Source organism: Tupaia chinensis, unplaced genomic scaffold, assembly GCF_000334495.1.
Source record: "Tupaia chinensis unplaced genomic scaffold, TupChi_1.0 Scaffold000117_2, whole genome shotgun sequence".
NCBI classification, from domain to species: Eukaryota; Metazoa; Chordata; class Mammalia; order Scandentia; family Tupaiidae; genus Tupaia; species Tupaia belangeri.
In genome coordinates, this window is record NW_006159583.1 from 3,414,662 (window position 1) to 3,431,856 (window position 17,195).

Below are 17,195 nucleotides of genomic sequence, written 5' to 3' on the forward strand. Positions count from 1 at the left end.
AGTTAATCTTGAAATTAGATATTGTGAGTCTCATAAATTTGTTCTTCGCTTAAAAACTAATTTTGACTATTCTATGTCTTTTGCTTTTCCATATGCATTTTATAATCACTGTGAGCTCCTATCAAAAAAATGTTTAAAAAAGCCTGCTTTAGGGAGCAGCAGGTGGCATGGTGGTTAAGAGGGCTGGACTCTCAGATGGCTGACTGTGGTTTGAAGACTGGACCTGGTGGTTTGCTTTCTCACTTTCTCTCTCTCTCTGTTCCTCTCTGGTCAAACTGAAATAAATAAAGTTAAATAAAATAGTTCATTAAAAAAAAAGAAAGCCTACTGTAATTGTGACTGAGGTGGTGTTGCATGTATAGATCAATATATTGAGAAAACTGACATCTTAGCTATATTGAGTCATTTTATTCATGAGCATTATATATCTCAAGTACTAGATTTTATCTCATTTCTCTCAGCAATAGTATCATTTTTGCTGTAAAAGTCTTACACACGTTTCACTAAATTTATTTCTAATCATTTCATGTTTTTCAAAGGGGATTTTTAAAAGTATTTGTTTGCTGTTTGTTGTTAGTTGGAAATACAGATTTTTGTGTATTAACTACCTATCTTCTGACCTTGCTGAACTCAGCCCTTATTTCTGATCACTTCTTTTTGTAGCTTTTATGTGATATAACCAGGCTATCTATGACTGAAGGCAACTTTTCTTATTTCTTCATTGACGAATGGTATACTGTTTGTTTCTTTTGCTTTAATGCAATGACTAGGATTGCAACATTCAACAGGGGTGGTAGGAATGGGCATACTTGCCTTATTCCTCATCATAGGGATAAATTAATTTATTAATTTACAGTCTACATTTAAATATTATACTATTTTATGTGTCATGGTCCTCCAAGTTTTTCTCAGTAAGTGGGATGTTAGCTGTAACTTTTTCATGTAAGCATTGGTCAAAAAGAAAATTTTCTTCTGATCCTTGTTTGTTTGAAAAGAGAGGTTTTCACTGTGAATAAATGTTGAATTTTGTGTAATGCTTTTTCTATATTTATTGAGATAACATGAGTTTTTTACTTTATTCTGTCAATAAGCTGCTGATGATTGATTTTAGATATTAAATCAACCTTAAATCCTAGGATAAAGTCCATTTGATTCTCATGGATTATCCACTGTATGTTTCTAAATTCAATTTACTAACATTTTAATAAGGATTTTTAAATCATGTTCATAAGGGATTTTGTTCGTATTTATTTTGTCATTGTAGTGTAGTTATCTTACTTGGGTGTTGGGATAAACTGCTTTCCTAAAATGATTTGAGACATCTAGCCTCTTTATTTTCTGAAAAGAATTTTTGCAGCATTTATATTATTTCTTTCTCTTGTAGAAATTACTATAGCAACCATTTGGGCTTGGAGTTTTCTTTGTAAACATAGTGTAAATTATTCAATTTTGTTTCTTCTGGAGTAAGTATTGATAATTTGGGTCTGTCAAGGAATTTGTCTAATTTGTTTCAGGTTTTGAAAGTACTAGCATAAATCTCTTTATAATATTACTGTGCTGTCCTTTCAATATGTATATCAGTAGATTGTATATGTTCTCCCATTCCTAATATTGGTAATTTGTGTTTCCTATTTCTCTAGCTAGGAATTTAGAAATTTTATTTTTTAAACACCAAATTTTTGTTTTTTTTGATTTTTCTGTTGTGTCTGTTTTCTATTTCATTTATAATCTGCTTTTATCTTTATTATTGTTTTCTTCTGCTTTTCTTGTTATAATTTCTTTTTAATTTTCCCCCCAAGTCTTTTTTTGAGATATTTTTACTATATGGTGGAAGTACTGTCAGTGAGACAGAGAGACAGAGAAAGATAGACAGAAAGCAAGAAATCACTCCCTACGGGGGAGAGGCATGCTGCAATTCCTTCTACCCTATTTTCTTCTTGGGATCTCAGACTGGCAGGCACATGTGCCCAGTGAGAGTTTTAAGCCGCTGAGTCTGTAAATCAAATTGCGGTCAGTTACGTGGGAGTCCTATGTGGGAGTTCAGCGACATAACCATTACACCATTTGTTGGTCCCTTTCCCCCAACTTTTCAGGGGGCCTTTTAGATTAAGAGTCATCCAACCATAGGCCACTGGACAAATTTAGCCAAGAACATTTTTTGCATGACTTGTAAGGTAAGAATAGCTTTTACATTTTTACAGTATAGGAGGAGAAGATGGAAATTGAGAACTTAATATCTACATCATTCATTTACAGTCTACATTTAAATATTATGCTATTTTATGTGTCATGGTCCTCCATTTTGTGCACATTATTGCTATACATTTTATGTGGAAATATGTTGTAAACCACACAAGTTGTCATTTTTACTTTTAACGCACACTTTTCCTTCAAAGTGATATTTTAAGTGAAAACATAAACAGCCTCTCCAGGACTTTTACCCACATATTACCATTTATGGCATTCCTCATTTTTTTGTGAAGATCTAAGTCTTCTCTCATTTTCTTTATATCTGAAAAATTACCATTAATATTTTCTGTTATGTAGGTCAGCTATCAGAGAGGTACCTAAGAACATTTTCATGAACTTTTTGATGACCTCAGATATTTTTGGTTTTCAATTTTTCGATTTCATCTATTATTGCTGTCAGTTTGAAGCACTGGCTAAATGTATAGACAAAACGGTGCCAGCTTAATGTGAATCACAGCTGCAGGCATTTGCTTTTCACCTGCATTGGTATTTAATGTGAATTGATTTTACTAAGTTAAAAAAAAAAACCTATCAAATAGAAGAGGGGCAATTTATATCGTACCATAAGTTACTAGTGAAAGTGATGTCAAATTTTTAAATGTAATTTTTAATTAACTATAATATACTTACAATAGTAATGAGAATTTTTAAATTTTAAATGAGTATTTTTAAATTAAATATACTTACTAAAATTGTCTGTGCAACTAGGTTTTCTAACACTTGAGGGTATTTTCTAGGGATACTCAGTTTTTTAGTATGTTAAAATACATTCTAAAGATGAAATCAGCAGTTAGTGTAATGGCTATGTCGCTGAACTCCCCTGTGGTCGATCGCGGTTCACGTCCCGAACCTGGTGGCTTAAAACTCACACCAGGCGTCTGTGCGTGCGTGCCCAAGATCCCGAGAAGAGAATGGAGGAGAAGGGATTGTGGCGTGGCCATCCCCCCGGGAGGTGATTTCTCGCTTTCTGTCTCTCTGTCTCTCTCTGTCTGTTTGGTGAGCGCACACGCCCTATAGCAAAAACCTCTCCAAAAAAAAAAAAATAATAATAAGTACATTCTAAAGAGACAAGCAAATGGCGTAATGGTTACATCACTGGACTCCCATGTAGTCGACGGTGGTTCAAGTCCCGGACCCTGTGGCTTAAAATTCACACCAGACACGTGTGTGTGCATGCCCAAAATCTTAAGAGAATAGAGGAGAAGGAATTGCAGCATGATTTCTCACTTTTTATCTCTCTCTGTCTCTCCAGCAAGTGCACACACCCTATAGCAAAAAATCTCTCTAAAAAAATACATTCTAAAAATGTTCATGCAATTAATGTGTCATAAAAAATATGCACAACTCTCTACCAAGCTTACAAAATATTTTATTTCTCCTACTACACTCAACCAATAAATTACCACCAATTGATGTTAATAAACACTCAAGAAAAAAAAAATGAAAGCAGTGAAAGGAATCCCATCTTTGTGTAATCAAGGAATCAGAGGTAGTCACGCCATAGCAGTAAAATGATACTCACCTATAGACTCTCCTCATATTTCATCCTTGCTCCCTGTTTTAAAACGAACTGTACTGAATTGAGCAGGAGAAGAATTAAGGAAATCAATGGCCAGGTTTCGAGGCTATCATCAATAAGCTCACAAAAATGATAAATGAAACATTTCGACATGTTTCCTTCCTCATTTTTATTTTTCCTTACTTGAAGTGATGTTCAAAGCTAAGAATAATAACTTACCTCTTCAATTGTCTCTCCTGCCTACACCCTGATAAACTGCATCAAGTTCATGGAGAGATTTGGCTCTCTTTTAGTTTCCATAATAAGAGTGGACAGTCAACCCAGATAATTCAAGGCAAATGTTCCACTGGAGCTCTGAAGCAGATTGCTTGTTATCCATATTAATCACATTAACTACATAATGACCAGATTTTATTTTGTCCTATGTGGCATTGAGGCCCTCTTAATGTTTTATTATTATTCTATGTAAATTCATTTTTACCTGATTAGTTTGCTGAAGCACAATATAAGCACGATTCATTCGAAGAACTGGCAGAACCAGAAACTGAACATATTTTTCTACGATATGGGTTTTATAATTATGAAAGTGATAAACAAAACCAATTTGATGAGCAAAAAGTATACTTTCCTTTTTGGTTTTATCCTTATGACAAAACCAATAAGATCAAGAAAACTGAGGTAAGCTGTACATATTCTAAGTTAAAAAAAAATCTCTTCAATTCAGGATTTGTTCATCTCAGCACTACTGACGTTTTAGGTCAGATAATTCTTTGTTGTACAGACATTGCACAATGCTCAGCAACATCGTAGCCCTCTATACACCTTTTTCCTCCAAGTTAGGACAATCAAACATGTGCCCAGATTGCTAAATGTCCTCTGGGGGAGGAGGAAAAATAACCCTGGGTGAGAACTATTGCTTGAATTTAGTATTTTTTCAGGAGGATATTGATGTCTTTTTCACCTTCTAATCCCTTCCATTTATTTGGAGATATGACCTATGTGGGTCTAGTGCCTATAACACTACTTTTTTTCTATTCTATACATAGTTAACAAATTTTATAAATTAATGACCAGAAATATTGACCAATTATTCTGGTCTGTTAATGGTGCTCCCACCACCAACCATCCTCAAGAAACAATGTGTGTGCTTCCATTTGCCAGAGATTGAGAACAGAATTTTCAGTCCTCAGGAAAAAAAAAAAAAAAAAACAAATTCTATGCTCCTCAGACTTTAAAGCTATTTGCGGAAACTTGAAAACCAATTTTAGATCAATACCTATGTCGCCTTAATGACTAGAACTTTGTAGATGCTGTATTTAAGCAATATTAATTTTGCAACCAGTTTATTTAAGACATTTACATTTCAAGAGCTGCTCAATGGATATAAAACCTCAGCTTGCTGCACAAGTGCTTCATATAGAACTCCATTCTAATCCTTTACAAATTGACCATTACATACATATTTTAGATCTTAAACATGATGTGATTTGAACATAAAATAACATGAAAGAAGCATTTCTTAACTTTTTCTCTATTCTTTCTTTCTCCCTTCTTCCCTCCTTCCTTCACTCCTTTTCTTCTTTGTTTCTTTCCTTAGATCTTCTCCATTAAGAATAATTTTCAAACTGTAAAAGGAAACATAAACATAGGAAGAAAGTGAAGCTCATGATTTAATATGAAAGTAATGAGACATCTGAGTACTTTTTTTTTTTTTCTCATCTGGAGACCAAGAACAGAAGCATATCTCTTGGAGGATGTAAAAGCACAGATCATCAGACCCGGTCTAGACCTCCTCAGTGCGTATTTGCAGTTTATCAAGATCCCCAAGAGATTCATATTTTTAGGAGCACTGGACTAAATGTTTTTAAAAAGGAGTATTTTAATGAATTACTTTTATTAATTTTATTTATTATTACTATTTTTTATTTGACCAGAGATAGAGAAGGAAAGTGAGAGAGCAAGCCTCCAAGTCCAGGACTCCAACTGCATTGGCCATATGGGAGTCCAGTGCCTTAACTACCATGTCACCTGCCAGCCTCTGGGCTAAACTAGAGGTCACCAAACTAATGAATAAAACAACTCATACCTGTGATTGCTTAAACATTGTGAAATCTTTCAAGAACACAGTAGACAAGTCTAGAGATGAGTAAATAGTTCTGTTTACCAAGCAATGTACATTCCCAAAAATACAGATTAATATTATTTTTAAAATTTATAGAAAGGAAAACTCATGGGAGTTTTAAATAATATGATCTTACTGGAAAGCATTTTGGTAATAGATATATTTTTGTTAAGATAATACTAGCAGTGTATTTCTAGGAATTTATCCTAAGAAAATAATATGAATTTTAAAACCACAAAAAGAGAAAAAATCCCTTACATTCAGAGATTTTTATTGTGCCTGGTTTAAAATCATGAAGATTTGAAAGATCCTAAACAGTTAGTAATACAGAAATTATCAAAGCATAGAACACACCAATATGATATTCATACTTTTCTTTTTAGCCTAGAAAAGCACTTGAATGCATATGCTAGAATGTCAAATGGATAATTTAAAGCAGGAGTACATCAGGAGATGAAGTTGTGGGTCTGGGGGGGAATCACCACATGAGCAGATCCTGTAGAGTGTTTCTCCCTCTGTCTCATGCGAATGCTCATGCACGCTATACCACGAATAAAAAATAAACTTAAAAATGAGTGACTTTTTAAAATAGTATTTTATGCAAAAGACATGTCTGACTATCATAGTCAGAGAAAAATAAACGTTATTTTAAGATATATATAACCTATGTATAAAAGCATGAAAATATACCAAAATATTAACAGTAGTTTTTGTTCACTTTCTATGTTGTGAGATTATGGCTTTTTTTCCTCACTTTTCTCTACTTTTCCATATATTTACAAACTAATATGGTTAGTAATTAATATTCATTTTATAATCAGAGAATATCCTCTTAAAAAGGAAACTGTAATATTACGTAGAAATTATCCCAAGTACTTCACGTAAGAACCTTCAGATTGACATTTGAGGGGAACTCATTACTCACAGTGTTTTCATTTTGGCACAGGGTCTGGCTCGATAAATACTTATGCAGTAATGGATAATTAATTAAGGCTGTTATCATCAGGGAAGCACATAAGGCAAAGGAATTTTTAGATAATTAAAGGACCTTGGCCAAAATGTATTACTAAATGGATTCATAGCAAACTGAAGGAAGGTTTCGATGTTCTGCTACATGGTTTTGCCTCATTAGGCATTTTACTTGGGTGATGACAGAAGCCATGTTTAGCTAATACGGTTATGAAGAAACACCAGCAAAGCTAGCAGGAGGTTCTGTAACATAATCAGGATATAAGAAAAAAACTCTGATCAATGGAATAGAAGAAACAATAAAGCAAAATAAACTTTTAAAAACACACTAAAACAAGGTCAATAGATTTGTTTACATAGGAGTTAAAAATCCTGACATCAAAAATGATCAGAAGTCAAAAGGCAAAAGAAAATGTGTGTGGGTATTTTTTTTTTTTCTTTTTTTTGTGGTTGCAGGGAGGAGGATAAATGCTACGAAATGACATGGACCAATATGCTTAATATACTAAGAACTCAAATATAAACATTAAGAGCCCAAACATAAAATAAGCTAAGGATATAAGTGAGTTGTTTGTATAAGTACAAGTTAATAAGAAAAAGATGCAAACTTACTAAAACTTTAAAGATGAAAATTTAAATGGATAACCATGATATTTATTTTATACTTAAAAATAGGAAAGTGTAAAAATATCAGTTCTCCATTCTGGGAAAGGTAAAGGCAGACAAAGCACCAAGAGATCATAAATCTCTCATAAAATTTGGCTGTGAACTTTGATAGTGCTTCAACCTTTCAACAATGCATCATATTCAGAAATGACAACCATCTTAGGCCCAGTAATTCCTCTTACAGAAATTTTTCCTAAGGAAATAAGCAGAGATCCAAGCAATACATAAACATGTTTTCACTTTCAAAAGTATGATGATAAGAAGTAAAAACTGGGGCCAGCAGGTGACATGACGGTTAAAGTGCTGGACTCCCACATGATTGACTGTGGTTCGAGTCCTGGACTTTGTGGTTTGGATATCTTGCTGAGCACATGTGCCTAAAATCTTGAGAGGAGAATGGAAGAGAAAGGATTGTGGCTCGGCCATCGTCCATGAGGGGTGATCTCTTGCTTTACCTCTCACTATTTCTCTCTCTCTCTCTCTTTCTCTCTCTCTTTGGCAAGTATACATGCCCTATGGCAAAAATGCTAAAAAATAAATATAAACAACCCAGACATTTATTAATAGAAGAATAACTAAAAGGTGATACATGAATATCATTATATCATGAAGATATTAGTCTTTTAAGTAATTTGAAATTTTCATAAATATGCTTGTTATACATTTTAAATCATAAGAGGGGATAAAATTATATATGTGATATAATTTCATTCAATAAAGTTATATACTGAACATTTGTACTGTTTTCCTCCATTGGTATGTGAACTCCTAACCCCCAATGTGATGGTATTTAGAGGTGGAGCCTTGGAAATAATTTCAGTGAGATGAGCTTATGTCGATGAAGCCTCCATGAGGGGATTAGTTTCCCTATAAGGAAAAGAGACAAAGCTGTCTCTCACCTGTGAGGACACAAGAAGGGGGTCATCCACAGACCAGTGAGGTCTCTCATTAGAAACCAGAACTGTCAGCATCTTGAACTTCTACTTTCAACTTTTAGAACTGTGAGAAATAATCTGTTCTTTAAGCCACCCAATTGATGGTATTTTGTTATAGCAGCCTGAACTAAGATAAATACATTTATAAATACACAAAAACACATTTCTGGATTACAGTGTTTTTTTTTTGTGAGAGATTTTGTTATATGGCACTTGCGCTAGCCAGGGAGAGATAGAGAGAGAGAAAGAGAGACAGAAAGCGAGAAATCCCTCCCAGGGAGGATGGCTCAATCTGCTGCAATTCCTGCTCCTCCATTCTCTTCTTAGGATCTTAGGCATACATGCACACACACAAGTTGTAAGCCACCAGGTCAGGTGGCTTAAACCAGGGTTAACTATGTGGGAGTCCAGCAACACAACCATTATGCCATCTGCTGGTCCTCTGAATTATAGGATTTTTTTTTCTTCTTTAGAAATGTCTATATTTTCCCAATAAGAATATCATCGATAATGAGAAGAAAATAGGTTAGTAAACCACAATTAATGAGGTCAGCAGGGGGTTGTGGTGGTTAAGTCACTGAATTCCCACATGGCTGACTGAAGTTCCAGTCCTGGAACTGGCAGCTTGCTTTCTCACTCCCTACCCCCAACACCACCACCACCCAGTCTCTCTTTTGTCAGTGCACATATCCTGCAAAAAAATCCTCAAAAAATAATAATAAATAAAATAAAATGAATAATTGTTTAAAAACACAAATAATAATAAAAATAGCCACTAGTATTTATTTAGCATTTACTACAGTCCAGAGACTGTGGTAATTTAGATAAATTTCATTTTATTCTCGGGACAACTCAAGTAGTTATTAGAATCCTCATGTTTTATATTCCTGATGACTCTGCTATAAAACTTTCACAAAATAAAGTTTACTCTCAAAATGTTTGCTATATTGGGAACCAGCAGTTAGCGTAATGGCTATGTTGCTGGACTCCCACATAATCGACCACGGTTCGCATCCCGGACCCGGTGGCTTAAAACTCACGCCGGGCGCGTGTGCGTGCATGCCCAAGATCCCGAGAGGAGAATGGAGGAGAAGGGATTGTGGCGTGACCATCCCCTCTGGGGGGTGATTTCTCGCTTTCTGTCTCTATGTCTCTCTCTGTCTGTCTGGCGAGCACACGCGCCCTATAGCAAAAATGTCTCAAAAAAAAATGTTTGCTATATTGTTAATTCCTGAAAGAGTGCTCAGTAAAAGTGTATTAAGTGAATATGTGAAATGTAGTAGAGTGACAATAGGAGAGCCTTCACCTAGGTACAAAACTCTAACAAAGAAAGGCAGAGCAGGGGGGACTGGCTCAGTATGGCTTATGTCCCCAATTAGCCTCAGATGCCTGGGGAGGAATGAAGTTCCCCACATTTGGACGTGTTCTTTGATCACCTGACAGGAATGCTGAGGAGATGAATATTCCTTGGAAGGGAAAATATGATTTGTTTTCTTTTGTAGTTCCTTCTACCTTTGAAATGATTTTTAAAACTATCTAAAAAACTGAAATACAGACCTCATTTATTACCTGTAGTTTTACATTGTAAAAATCAGTTAACTTCAGAGTCAAATGCTTTTTTTCTTTTCTTTTGAATTTTTCCATTAAAGGAAGATGTTCTTAGAAGTAGACTGAGAACTCTTCATTCTTTTCCAGGGACAAGAGAGACAAAAGACACTCAGTGGCTGATTTTCCCATCGCGTCCTGAAGCTTGATCTGTCAAAAGAAGAGGGGATACGTTTCTCTCAATATCAAAAAAGGAAGGAAATTCTCGTCAGCGTTCTCTGCCACCCAGAGAGGCAGAAACCTGGCAGTTATAAAGCAAAGATGCATGAAAAACCTCGCTTCACCTTCTTCATTTTCTGTGAACCAACTTCGTATGTGACTCTGAAGCCTCCTACTTCAGGCTAGCAGGATATTCTTTGTGAGGCATTTTTGTAGTTTTCCACTCACTTCTCCAAGCTGGTGTGTGTGTGTGTGCGCACACGTGTGTAAATTCTAAACTATTGGCATGCACAGCAATACCAAGATACATGTACGTGTGTTCAGGGGGTGTTAATAGGCTCCGTATTTGCAGTTCCTGGTGCTTACCAGGAGGGCCTTTCTGCAGAGGCCAGTAGCTCTGATACTGGTACTTCCAATCCTGGTAAGTCCCCTCTTGCAGGACCTGTTGCATCACAGCCCACTTAGCACTGTCCCTGGTACTCAGGCACTCTTCTGTGCTCTCTACCTGAGACTTTGCTAGGCTGCCAAGCATTTCACTGGTTCCTCCATTTAGACATGCTTTTCCTTTTTTTGGATGAAGTTATTCTGTTTTGAGATGAGCTTAAAGACATGCCTTTTTCTTCCTCCTGTTTTCTCCAGGTGGCTCTGCACCTTTTGCTGAACGTCTTTGTTGGAATTTAACATGAGTCAAGGAGTTTTATAGACTACATTGTTTTTATGCCCTGTCACATAGCTCCTTTACACAATGGTGAGAAGGAAGTCAAAGCAGAAAATGTAAGCAGGAAGATCAGCTCTAGCCACCTCAATGCCAGACAAAGATCTCTGGGATCTGAAAATCGAGATGTAGTATACTGAGTCTCACTTTGTGTATGGCGTGGTAGGCTGGAGGGTAACTTTGCGAAGCTTCCCCCTTTGATGTCTAAATGAAGGAACCAGTGAAATGCTTGACAGTCTAGCAAACTAATTCAGGTAGAGAGCACAGATGAAGGTGAAATATACATAATCATAAGATATGAATTAGCATTTTAAAAAGTTTGCCAGAGGATGCATGCATTCACCAGAGAAAGAGAAAGAAAGAAAACACCCCTCACTTCCAAGGGGAATAGTCACACCACAATTCCTCTTCCTCCGTTTCCCCTTCCTTTAGGGATTTTGGCCCACATGAATGCCCAAAGTGTTTTTCAGTCTGCTGGATCTGGAACTCAAACTGCAAGATCACCCAATTCATAGGTGGTCTCTGAATTAGCATTTTAAAATAATTTTTAAGAATACGAAAGTAATATAGGTTGTGTCTTTGTTACAACAGTTCAAACAATAAAAAGATATTAAGAATTAAAGTTTTTCTTTAGTCTAATCCCATCCTCTTTATGTAGGATTATACTGACATAGCAACATATATTTTTCAATACTCCAATAATCATATAGGAACATACAAAGAAAAAATGAAAATGGCACTATATCTCATTTACTACTCTGACTTGGGGCTGGTTCTTTCACAGGCCAATATATTTAGATTTACTTCATTCTTTTAAACCACAGCAGAATATTTCAGAATATAGGTATGTCTTATTTATCTATGATCTACTGGTGAATATTGGGTTTATTTCCACTTCTTGCAATAGCACTCAATGAAGCAATGAATGTTCTTGTTTCATATTAATACATATTTATGTTTTAATTTCCATCGTAACTATTTTTAGAAGTGGGTTAAAAGATATGTATAAGGGACCAGCAGGTGACATAGTGGTTAAGGTACTGGACTTGTACATGGCCAACTATGGATCGAGTCCTGGACCTGATGACTTGAAACTCACACTGGGTGCATGTGCATGCATGCCCAAAATCCCAAGAGGAGAATTGAGGAGAAGGGATTGTGGTGTGGCCATCTTTCCAAGGGGTGATTTCTTGCTTTCTACCTCTCTATCTCTCCAGCAAGCACATGTACCCTATGGCAAAACTCTCTCAAAAAAAGAGATATGCACATTTTCATTACAGTACATTCTGCAAGATTTTCCAAAAATGGTATATAAATAAACAATCTTATGAAGTCCTTATGAAAATAGCCATCTCCAAGACCTCAATCTTTAAAATTTTTGTCAATGTGAGGAGTTAAAAACTATAATGATATTTTAAAAAAATTGTTTCCCTGACTCATAGTTTGGCAAACATCTTATAGTATATTATTGTCCTTTTCTCTAATTCTTAATTAAATTTTTTATTCAGCTTTATATTTTCTTTTTTAAAATTAATTCCTAGAAGCTCTTTAAATCCTAGAGAGTTTTTCCTCTTTTAAAAAAATAAATGCTTTTACTCAGTCTGAGTTTGAATTTTGCTATAAGGCATGTGCGCTTGCTGGAGAGGCAGAACAAGACAAAGAGACAAAAAGTGAGAGATTGCCCCCCAGGAAGGATAACGATGCCTCAGTCCCTTCTCCTCCATTCTCCTCTTTGGATTTTGGGCACACATGCATGTGTGTCCAGCATGAGTTTTTAAACCACTGGATCTGGAACTTGAACCAGGATTAACCATGTGGGAGTCCAGCGACGTAACCATTATGCCATTTGCTGGTCCCTAACCTTCGATTTTTAAAGTAATGTGAAACTATTTCCCTTGGAGTGTTGTTGAAATACTTAAGCAAGATAAAATAGGAGGTAAATGTGCTTCCTATGTAAAAGAAATCAGTGGTCAGGAAAGATTAGTTTCCTGTATTACTTCTGAGTTCCCACCTTCAAAATTCCACCAAAAGTAAGGGTGTATTTTTTTTTTTTTTTTAGAGATTTTCACTGTAGGGCGTGTGCGCTCGCCAGACAGACAGAGAGAGACATAGAGACAGAAAGCGAGAAATCACCCCCCAGGGGGGATGGTCATGCCGCAATCCCTTCTCCTCCATTCTCCTCTCGGGATCTTGGGCACGCGCGCACACGCGCCCGGCATGAGTTTTAAGCCACCAGGTCCAGGACACGAACCGCGGTCGACTACGTGGGAGTCCAGCGACATAGCCATTACGCTAACTGCTGGTTCCCAAGTAAGGGTGTATTTTTGAAAAGCTTACACTTGGCTGAAATGTTGAAAAGAATCTATTATCTTCTATTTTTTTTTTTTTTTGGAGAGGTTTTCGCTATAGGGCACATGCGCTTGCTAGACAGACAGAGAGAGACATAGAGACAGAAAGCGAGAAATCGCCCCCCAGGGGGGATGGTCACGCCGCAATCCCTTCTCCTCCATTTTCCTCTCGGGATCTTGGGCACGCATGCACACGAGCCCAGCGTGAGTTTTAAGCCACCGGGTCCGGGAAGCGAACCGCGGTCGACTACGTGGGAGTCCAGCGACATAGCCATTACGCTAACTGCTGGTTCCCCATGGCATTCTCTTTTGAAAAAGCAATGTATTACACTGTAGAGTTATATGCGATTCAAAGTAATATAAGCAAGATCATGATGATAATAATTTTTTTTTTTTAAATACACTGGGTGTGTGTACACATGAGCCCAAAATCCCAAGAGGAGAATAGAGAAGGATTGGAATGTAGTCATTGACCCTAGGGAGTGCTTCTCACTTTCTCTCTCTTTGTCCCTCTGTCAAATCCAAACTAAATTAAATAAAATTAAAATTTAAAAAATAAACGAAAATGAAATTATTTATAAGAAGCTTTCATATGGCAGTAGTAACTTGCAAATACCAAATGACTGACATGAGAATTAGAATGAGTACAATCTGATAAAACATGCCTGTTGCAAAATATGTTAAAAAAAAAGACATATAGAGAGTAGGAAATCTACTGCTAAATGAACTGATTCAGATTCTAATTAGGCATATTTTGTTGTGTCATATTTTTTTACTGGACTCTGTTCTTGTATACTAAAACTGAATTAATTGCTACTAATGTTGAGAAATGGTCACTATGGTTATCTTATCTATTTTAAATAAAAATGGAATTGAAAAGGACCTGATTAACCTGAACTCATTATCAAAAAAGGAAGAAATGTTCTTTAAAAAAATAGCCAACTTGTCTCTCCCTGAAGTTATTTCTTGATCCACTAGCCTCTTATTATTATGCAATTTTGTGACAAAGATGTGGGGTGTATGAATGTGTAGCACTTTAGAAATAGCCATGCAGTATGTCTGGCTGTCAGTAGAATCTTACTAATTGTCTAGAAACAAACACTCTTGTCCTGGAACTGACGAATTCTTGCTCAGTGACTCTTCTTTTAGGTTAGGTTTCTAGTACTCCACAGAAATGGCTCTTAAGATATGATCACCCAAAGTAAGTCAGTTGCAACGCGAGTTAGAAGATAATAGATTCTTGGGAACCAGCAGTTACCGTAATGGCTGTGTCGCTGGACTCCCACGTAGTCGACCGTGGTTCGCATCCCAGACCTGGTGGCTTAAAACTCACGTCAGGCGTGTGTGCGTGCGTGCCCAAGATCCCGAGAGGAGAATGGAGAAGGATTGCGGCATGACCATCCCCCCTGGGGGGTGATTTCTCGCTTTCTGTCTCTATGTCTCTCTCTGTCTGTCTGGTGAGTGCACGCGCCCTATAGTCTGTGGAGTGCACCCCCCCTAAAGGAAAACCCTCCCAAAAAAAAAAAAAAGAGAGAATGCCATGCATGCCAGTCAATACAGAGACAATCTTCCCACTTCATCATTCAATATCTTTTCATTGTTTTTCCCAATCATTATTATTATTATTCCAATTATTTTTTAAACAGTCAATCACTATTTCTCATTTTGCTTGTAAAACTACTACCCAAAATGAAATACTTCCCAGACCAATCCAGTTGAGAATACTATACATATCATCATCAACAGGTAATAAGCCATATCTGTTTCCCACTAACGTCCTGCCTCTCTATTTGTTCTCTTACTATCTTTCTCAATCCTCTTCTCTTCATCCTCCCATTTCTCACTGTCTTATTCTCGTTAAATACTTTCACTGCAAGTCAGCAGCTTCAAGTTTGGAACCATACAATTGGATGGGTTCCAATCACCTTAACCAACAAGCCATGGGAAGGTCTGGTGTAATTATTTTTCTTTTTGGACGCTAACTGCTGGTCCCCTGGTGTAATTTTTATAAATAAAATATTTCTGGGAGATAACACAATTATAAAGATCAATAACCTAACTCACAAAACAATCCTGGGAGAGGTCTAAGTACAAATCTAGTTCAACCCTGTCACCTTATAAATGAGGAAACAGAGACTCAAAGAGAATAAATATCTTATTCAAGGTCATAGTGCTAGGCAATGTCATAGGCTATACTGGACCCCATGAATCTGATTACCTGGCATATTGCTTTAGTCTAGCACTGGCAATGTATTAGGAAATGTATTTCAGAATACAAATTTCAGGATGAAATAGATTTTTTTCCCTGTGATCCATGAGATTACAAAAGGAATCAGTCTGAGAATTGAATGAAATAATGCATTGTAAAACAGATAATGCTTTACCTAGTACTTTTTACATGTCCAGTAAGTTTTTAATTCTCATATACTTTTTCTCTTATTAGAAAAATTACAATATATTCCAAATATACTCATAATTTTAAGAAATAAAATGCTACTAACACTATTGAGATTACCTATGTAACACTCCAAGATTTCATGTTTCTTACCAAATTAATTTTAATTGGAATATTTAATATTTCAGTGCATTTCTGTATGATTTTGTGATTTCTTAATTATTATGTAATGTATGTGCATATCAAAACATTATATTGTGCGATTTTATATTTTAAACTATGTAAATACTATCTACCCCATGTATTTTGAAAACTGCTTTTTTCACTTAATATTATGTTTTGGTGATTTATGTTAATTTAACTACCTATAAGTTATCATTCATTTTCATTGCTGCATAATATTCCGGTCTACAAAGATATCACACTATAATGATCTGATCTTCTGTTAAGTCTTTTATAGGTAGTTTCCTTCTTTTTGCAACACAAACAAACCTGGTATAAACATTTGTTAATATTTCTTTACACATATGTGCAAGGATTTTTCTAGAGTAAAAGCTCAAGAATGTAATTGCTAAATTGTAGGTTTAATTTGTATTCCCTTAGTGAACAGTGAGATTGACCCATTTTCATGTTAATTGGCCTTTGTAGGGTTTATTTTGTGCATTAGCCATTCATAATTTGTTCATTTTTTAAAAAAACTGAGTTATTTGTGTTTATTTTATACTGATTTTCAGTAGTTTTTTAAAAATATAATTTGATATTAATCCTTTGATTTATGTGTGAAAATACTCCCAGCTAGTTTCAGGTTTGTCTTTGACCTGTATCTATGATGCCTTCTGTTGTGAGAAGTTTGAAATGTTACTACTTGAGTTGATTTGTCTTAATATTTGGGTATTTAAAAAAGAACCCCTTTTCCTGCCTGATGTCACAGAATTGTTCTCAAGTACCAATACATGGAAATCTTTTACTTTTTTTTAGTTCAGTCTTTAACTCACTTGGAACTTCTTAGCCTGCATTGTTCAGAGTAGAATTCTAAGTTCATAGTCTATTCAGGTGAAACTCAATTTTCCCAAGACTATTTCCTGAATCCTTTTTGTACTACATTGTAATGCTATGTGTGAATGATTCTGTTCCTTGGCTTAACCAATTTAATTTGTCCCTGAGTTAATACCATACTGTCGTGACTTTTGTCATTTTATTAGAAGTATAATAATATTTGGTTGGGCCAAACCCTTTATCTCTGGTTTTAGTGTGAATATGATTATTTCTTTTTTTAATAGATGACTAATACAAGCAAAAAAGTAAGAATAGTTGTAGACCTCATGAGAGATTGTCAGATAACTACAGTCAGTAAGGGTTGGTGGAGAAAGCACTGAACACTGAGTTGGGAACGCTATGAAAAGTGGCACAGTTTCACAAAGAGGAATTCAGCATCTTTATTTTTAAAATGAATTTTGTCATTGGTTAGTAAAAAGTGGATATTTTGAGCTAGAGAAGGAAGCAAAAATGAGG